The sequence below is a fragment of the Gymnodraco acuticeps genome, unplaced genomic scaffold (genome assembly GCF_902827175.1).
Source record: "Gymnodraco acuticeps unplaced genomic scaffold, fGymAcu1.1, whole genome shotgun sequence".
NCBI lineage: Eukaryota > Metazoa > Chordata > Actinopteri > Perciformes > Bathydraconidae > Gymnodraco > Gymnodraco acuticeps.
In genome coordinates, this window is record NW_022990010.1 from 787,035 (window position 1) to 794,660 (window position 7,626).

The 7,626-nt window shown below is 44.0% G+C and overlaps 1 long non-coding RNA gene across 1 annotated transcript; it reads right to left on the minus strand.

The window, feature by feature from the left end:
- Nucleotides 1–392: 392 nt before the first annotated feature.
- Nucleotides 393–6,817, minus strand: LOC117544248. The gene is made up of 2 exons (XR_004568660.1): nt 6,472–6,817; nt 393–1,017 (listed from the first exon to the last, which is right to left on the minus strand). It is a non-coding gene; the product is annotated as an uncharacterized LOC117544248 (long non-coding RNA).
- Between the last annotated feature and the right edge of the window lie 809 nt (nt 6,818–7,626).

Genomic DNA, 7,626 nt, shown 5'->3' on the forward strand with positions numbered 1-7,626 from the left:
TTCTGAGTAGTCAAAATTACCTAAAATCATTGTACACATTGGTAAATATTATTTTCCACTTGTTACCATTGTGAGGCTATATTTACGCAGCTCTGCGTGATTTTGTAGCTAGAATTCAGACTAATGCACTACCAGAGGTGGAATAATGTGGGGTATTTCTATATTACTTTGTAAGAGTAAACCCCAGCTCGGTTCAAATATACCAAAACCCAGTGAACAAAGATAACAGGACTCATGTTTCCAGTTTACTTGCTGCAAGGAGAATCAGCGAGTGACATGTCATGTCAACTCCTTAACCAACTCCCAGCTAGGATAATCGGCGAGCGACATATGCCATGTCCACTCCTTAACCAACTCCCAGCTAGGAGAGCCAACTCTGCTCGCCTTCTCCTAGTGCATTCTTTTTATTTCAACAATATAGTAACATGACAATCATGTGGTGTTGGCCAACGCCTTATTTCTTAGTGTGAATCTTGTGACTCTCAGTCATGTGAATCTGTGTGTGTGTGTGTGTGTGTGTCATTTTAAACAGACTATGCTTTGTTCCTCCATCAACACATTTTGTAACACAGCAAATGAGAATACATTATGAAAACACATTTTTATCCTTCAATAAACTCTAACATTCCCTCCTGTTTTTCATAATTACTAGCTGGTTACAGTGTCTTTATAGTCATTAGCGTCAGACCCAGCAGGGTCACTACACACAACACCTTTCCCAACAAAGTCTAGTTGTGATAGTGGTTCTGTTGTTTTCTTCACCGGGGTTGAGACCAGTATTTCCTAATGAAACACCGCCCTTTGTAGCCGGACTTCCACCACTTATCCGTCGTTAAGTTGGAGAGGTATTATCTTTTTGCAGTGGCTCTGATGTATCCACGTAGTTCTTTCGGCGATTTTTACTGCAGTCGGTGTTGTCAGCAGTACCGTGTAGGGACCGTCCCACCGTGGACAGTGCCAATGCTTCCTCTTAATCACCTTCACGAGGACCTGGTCACCAGTCTGCACTCGAGTGTCCTGCAAGGTAGTAGAAATGTCTGGCAGGTTATTTGTTCGAGCTATCTCATTACTTCTGAAGAGTCTGCTCATCCATTCAGCTAATGTAGTCTCTGCCTCAGCATCATCCTCCTCCCTCACCTCGTCTGTGATTGGTAATCTGAATTGCCTTCCTGTTATGATCTCAAAGGGAGACAACCCTTTTGCCGTGGGTGTGATTCTCATGCATGTTTCTACTTTCCTCTCTGTGGTCGCTCATTGCCTTGAGCATTGTGTCTGCAACATACTACACAGGCTCTACAAAAGTTTTTAGAAAATGTAATGTAGTTGTATGTATGGAAGTGTTCATTTATTATTGTCACCATCCCTCCTGTTGAGACATGGCACGGCCCATGACTCAAATGAGCTGCTGTTTTGTAGAGACTAACAGGGAGTACTATCTTGTTGTTTATTCTGAATGTTCCCTCAGGGTCTGTGGTTGCTCCATCTGTCAACCATTTCTTCTTTTCTCTGTCGGGTGCGCTGTTCTGCATATCCCTTAATATCACAAGAGGTATCGGTTGTGAAACACTTTCCCCCTTCTGTAAGAGGATATGAACCCCATATTCGCCCATAGCTGCTAGCTTCGCTACCTTATCCGCGTGTGCATTGCCAAGTGTTACTGCATCCTTCCCACTGGTGTGCGCAGCACTTTTGCATATAGCAATGCTTTTCGGCAACAACACCGCTTTTAAAAGATCAGTCAGCAGCTGTGCATGGGTGACTGGTTTTCCTGTTGACGTTTTCATGCCCCTGCGGGCCCATTGGGCTGCAAATATATGTACTGTTGAGTGCGCATATTGGCTGTCTGTCCACATAGTCACATCTTTTCCAACCCCCGCTTTGCATGCTTCTGTAAGAGCTACTAATTCCGCTGCTTGTGCAGAATATGTGTGGGGGAGTCGGCCTGCTTTTATGACCTGTGAGTGTGATACAACTGCAAACCCTGTTTGATTTTGGCCTGTTATAGATTTAGAACAGGACCCATCCACAAACCATGTTTCGCCACTGAGTAGTTGTATGTCTTTCAAATCTGGTCTTGGTTTGCATGTTCTGTCAGTCTCTTCTTTACAACAGTGTGGTTCTCCATCTTCTGCTGTAGGTATTAATGTGGCTGGATTTAAGATATTACATCTTTTTATCACAATGTGTGGTTGTGACATTAGTGTAGCTGTCAGTGCCAAATAATGTGCAGGTGATAAGAAAGCCATTTTCGTGTCATGTAACAACATGGTGACTGCGTGTGGAACCATCAGTGTGAGTGGGTGGAACAAAACTATTTCTGCTGTACAATGTACCGCCATTGCTGCCGCACATACTGCTTGTACGCATACTGGTAATGCTTGTGCTACTGGGTCTAACCTTTTAGAGTAGTAAGCGACAGGCCTTAGTTTTGTGCCGTGTTTTTGTGCCAATACTGATGTCATAAACCCTTTTTTGCAGTCAACTGTTTGTACAAATGGTTTTTCATAGTCTGGTAATGCTAACACTGATGACCCTACGAGACACTGTTTAGTCCTTTCAAATGCAGCTTCTGCCTCTTGTGTCCATTCTATCTTGCCGGACATTTTCATGTCATTGTCTGAGTATATGCAATCTAGTAGGGGCTGAGTCATTCCTGCGTAGTCTGGAATCCATGCTCTGCAATAGTTAGTCAGCCGAAGGAATTGCATCATTTGTTTTTTTGTTGTTGGCTTTGGTGCGTTTAACACCGTCTGTTTCCTCTCTGAGTGTATGCGTCTCCCTTCTCGGTTTAAATTGTGGCCTAAAAAGATCACTTCCTCTTTCACAAACTGAAGTTTCTGTCTTGAAACCTTGTTTCCTGTTTTGGCCAAATGTGTCAATACTTGTAGTGTGACTTTTGTGCTTTCTTCCTGTGTGGGTGACGCAACAAGAATATAATCTACATATACCAAAATCTGCGATGTGTCAGGTATCTGTAATGTAGCCAAACAATTTGCTATTTCTCATGAAAAGATTGTTGGGCTATCCACATACCCCTGAGGTAATCTGGTGTATGTGTATTTTGTTCCTTCATGTGTGAACCCAAACCATCCTTGTGAGTCTTTTTCTACAGGAATGGAGAAAAAGGCATTGCTCAAGTCTATCACTGAGAACCATGCCATATTTGGCTTAAGGCCGTTCATTAACGTGTGTGGATCTGGTACTGTTGGGGCTGTGCTTTGTACAGCATCATTTACTGCTCTTAAGTCTTGAATCATTCTCCATGACTGCCCATCAGCCTTTTTTACTGGGAAGATGGGGGTATTGCATGATGCATCAGGGCACTCACGCAGGATCCCTGCTTTTAGCATTTCTTCAATTACAGGTTTGATGCCAACTTTTGCATCCTCTTTTAAGGGGTATTGTCTTATGTTAGGTCTGTAGTTAGTTTTTGGTCTAACGTGTACAGGTTTTGCGTTCACCATGCGACCTACATCACATTTTCCTTGTGACCATACGCATGGCGGCACCGTTTTCAGGACCTCTAAGGCCTCTTCACTTAGCATACATCATTGTTGTTCAGGGTCGTCTAGGTGGGCGCGTGGTGTCATCACTAGAGTAAACCCTAGAGTTTTGCGCTTTAACCCGCCTCCAGTTTGCCAACCGTTTTTGTCATCTGTCCATTTTGTTATCCTGTTACCTCTAGCCACTAATAAACCTAAGTCTCTCCATGAAGTCCCTGGGCCCCTAGCTACTGATATGTGTGGCGTGGAACCTGGTTCCATTATCAAGGCAGTGGTTGATGGGACCCTAGCGTCAATTACAACATCCCCGTGTTGGTTTGCATACATCGAGTGGAACACTACCCTCTGTGGTGTCAGTCGATGCACGAGCACATCATAGTCTTTGTCTGGGCCAGGGGTGTTCTTGTACTTTAGTGTAACGTGCAATGCGTCAGGTTTCATTACTTCTTGGCCATGTTGTGGGGTGAATAGTGTTAACAGGTGTTCACCTGTGTTTGTCACGTCAGGTTGTGGCATGTCTAGTGACCAGTAGTAGTTGGGGGTGTTTATGGATTTTTGAAGGAAGACCTGATCTTCCACCTTTTCTCCGGGCCCTACTGCTCGCATTCCCCCTTTGACTGGTACTACACTGATTTTTAACATTTCCATGCCGTCTCTCCCTAGCAAATTGACAGGGCAGTTTGAGATGAACACAAATTTGAGGGATGCCTGGAGGCCTGACCTTCTATCTTCCATAAAAAGTGGCTTTGAAATCGACCTCTGATTTATGTGTCCATTTGCTGATTTTACAAACATAGTGCCAGTTGGTGGCCACATTCTTTGGACCTCTTTGTTCACTACTGATGAGTCTGCACCGCTGTCACATAAGAATTCTAATTTTTCCCCATTGATTTCGATTGTTCTGGTAGGTTTAATACTGTTGTCTGACAGATTCAGTAATACTTCAGAAAGGTCAATGTGATGTGTGTGGACGTCCTCTTCTTCCTTTTCTACGTCTAGTCAGTTGTCATAACTATGTAGGTTATGTGAAGGGGGGGGGGCCATGTCTTTCGTCTTTGTACTGTCCCTTTTGTCCCCCTTCTTTGTTCTGTGGTCTCTGTTCCTCACAGTCTCTCGCCATGTGCCCCTCCTTTCCGCACCTGTAGCAGAGAAATTTGCCTTCTGCGTTTCTGCCTCCTCCTCTGCCTCTGCCTGTTCCTCTATCATTCCCTCGTCCTCTGTTAAACCCGCCTCTCCCCTGTCCTGGTCCCACAAAGAAAATCTGATTTTCTTCCCCATCTTCTCCTATGAAGAAAGCTGATGCTGACGCTTTCTTATGTCTTTTTTCTTTGATCTGGGTTGCTGCATGTTCTGCATAATTTAGGCACTCTTGTAAGTCGCATGTCCTATGGTTAACATTATGCTTGCGGATAAAGTCAGCAATACCTGGGTGGAACCCATTCATCAGGCTTTGTTTCAGCTGCTGCACATATGGGGAGTCAACAGCATTGTTGGGTGGAATTCCGCTATGGATACGGAAACAATCTTCCATTCTGATTCTGAAATCTTGTACTGACTCTTTTTCTCCCTGTTTACACCCTGAGACTTTAGTAAAGTCTCGTCTCAGTGCAAAAACCCTCTCGATTGAAATATTTACGGGAGCGAGTGCATTTATGAGGTCCTGCTGACCTGGTTCCAGGGGGTTTCCATTGGGCGAGGACCCGGTGAAATCTCCCTTTACTCTGGCCCATTCGTGGCCAAAAATTGTCATAAGGGTTCTTAAAACTTCATGTCCATTTAAACCATATGACGCTATTAATGCAGTATGGTCAAGGACAAACTGCGCCGGGTCCTGTTTGTATGGAGTCAGTCCCTCACAAGCCTTTTTACACTCATCCATTGTCCATGGGCGGAACACTTTTAACATTCTTTCTAGGTCACCGTCAACTCCATAGTGCGGGTTGGCCACTTGTACTAATGGATAAGCATCACCCTGATATGCTGTTCCATCGAAGGATTGTTCTGCTTCTCTTAATTCTTCAACAGGATATAACTTGGTTTCCCCCTTATTTTTTCTGGTGTGCAGTGGGCTTAATGCATCTGCCATTTCTATGTCGATGCGTTTTTGTGTCTCTCTTTCCCTGTCTTTTCTCTCTTTCTCTTGCTTTCTTTTTATTCTTTGTTCCTGCGCTTTGTGTTCTTCCACTATCGCTCTCTCTTTCTCGCGGCGTACAGCGTCAACTGACCCTGAACGCCCTGTCTCCTCGTCTGCTTTCACTGAAACAGCCGCTGCTATCATACCTTCTTCTGCACCACCTGTCCTTTTATGGGCTTGTTCAGCCCATAAAGCTGCAACTAGCAGTTGAGCTTCTAACTTCTTTCTTTTCTTGCCTTGTGTTGTTCCAGCTGTTGCTGCTCTCAATTTGTCGCTTAATTCTCTTACTGCTGTTTTCTCCAACTTTCCTCGGAAGCCGTACAGTTTATACCATTTGCTACAATAACTGGTGCTGCCATGACTATATATTTCCATATATCTCATGTCCCCTGTAGCGGCAGGCTTACTCCCATTGGACCCCATGATTCTAGCTTGGTGTTCCTACTGGACAACGTGCCGGTCAGAACCTAATTCCTAATTCACCACTACGTGTACTTCAACAGACCACAGAGTTTGTGTTATCACCGTTAGGTTTCCACTCTGTGCGCTGATTCCACTTGGTGACACTTTTACACACTGCTTTCACTCAATCACTCATAAGTGTACCCAAAGGCACGTCGATTCTCCTCCTAGGCGGAGTAGCCTTTCTCTATCAACGTGTTATCAACCTCCTTAACGGCGGAGTAGCCTTTCTCTATCAACGTTTTATCAACCTCCTTAACGGCGGAGAAACCTTTCTCAATCAACGTTTTATCAACCTCCTTAACGGCGGAGAAACCTTTCTCAACCTCCTTAAATGGTGGAGAAACCATGTATATCAACTTTTTATCTTACCCGTTATCTGTGGTCACTGGTCCGGTTGGATTCCGTCAATCGTGCCGAGGATGAGGGAGGTTGGACATATAAGCACCGGCCCGGCCACGAATTCTGCGTCCCGGGTCTTTCTCGGGGTCGGCTGATGATCCCGGCTGTCGACAGACTTGCGGCGTGTCTTTTCCCTCCTCCTTCCCGTCACGATGTATTGGATTCCGGCTCGAAGGACCAATTAATGTGGGGTATTTCTATATTACTTTGTAAGAGTAAACCCCAGCTCGGTTCAAATATACCAAAACCCAGTGAACAGAGATAACGGTACTCGAGTTTCAAGTTTACTTGCTGCAAGGAGAATCAGCGAGTGACATGTCATGTCCACTCCTTAACCAACTCCCAGCTAGGAGAGCCAACTCTCAGCTAGGAGAATCAACTCTCAGCTAGGAGCACCAACTCTCAGCTAGGAGCACCAACTCTCAGCTAGGAGAGCCAACTCTCAGCTAGGAGAGCCAACTTTCACCAACTCTCTCAGTGCAGTCTTTTTATTTCAACAAACAGTAACATGAGACAATCATGTGGTGTTGGCCAACGCCTTATTTCTTAGTGTGAATCTTGTGACTCTCAGTCATGTGAATCTGTGTGTGTGTGTGTGTGTGTGTGTGTGTCATTTTAAACAGACTATGCTTTGTTCCTCCATCAACACATTTTGTAACACAGCAAATGAGAATACATTATGAAAACACATTTTTATCCTTCAATAAACTCTAACAAATAAGTACTCAGATCTTTTACTTGAGTAAAAGTAGAAGTACCAGAGTGGTACAGTAAAAGTCCTGCATTCAAAATGTTCCTCAAGAAGAAGTAGAAAAGTATTATCAAAATATAATACGGTAAAAGTATTCATTGTGCAGATTGGTCCATTTCAGAATAATATATATGATATGTTTTATAATGATTGATCATGAAAGTGTTCTCAAAGCTGGTAAAGGTGCAGCTAGTTTGAATGACTTTGTATACTGCAGGGTAGCTGGTGGATTTACTCCAGGTGGAACTAAAGTCTGATTCAACACTTGATTAGATTTCACATCATTCATCCACATCTATGAAGTAACTAAAGGTATTAAATACATGTAGTGAAGGAAAAGTACACCATGTACCTCTGACTTATGTTCACTGCCA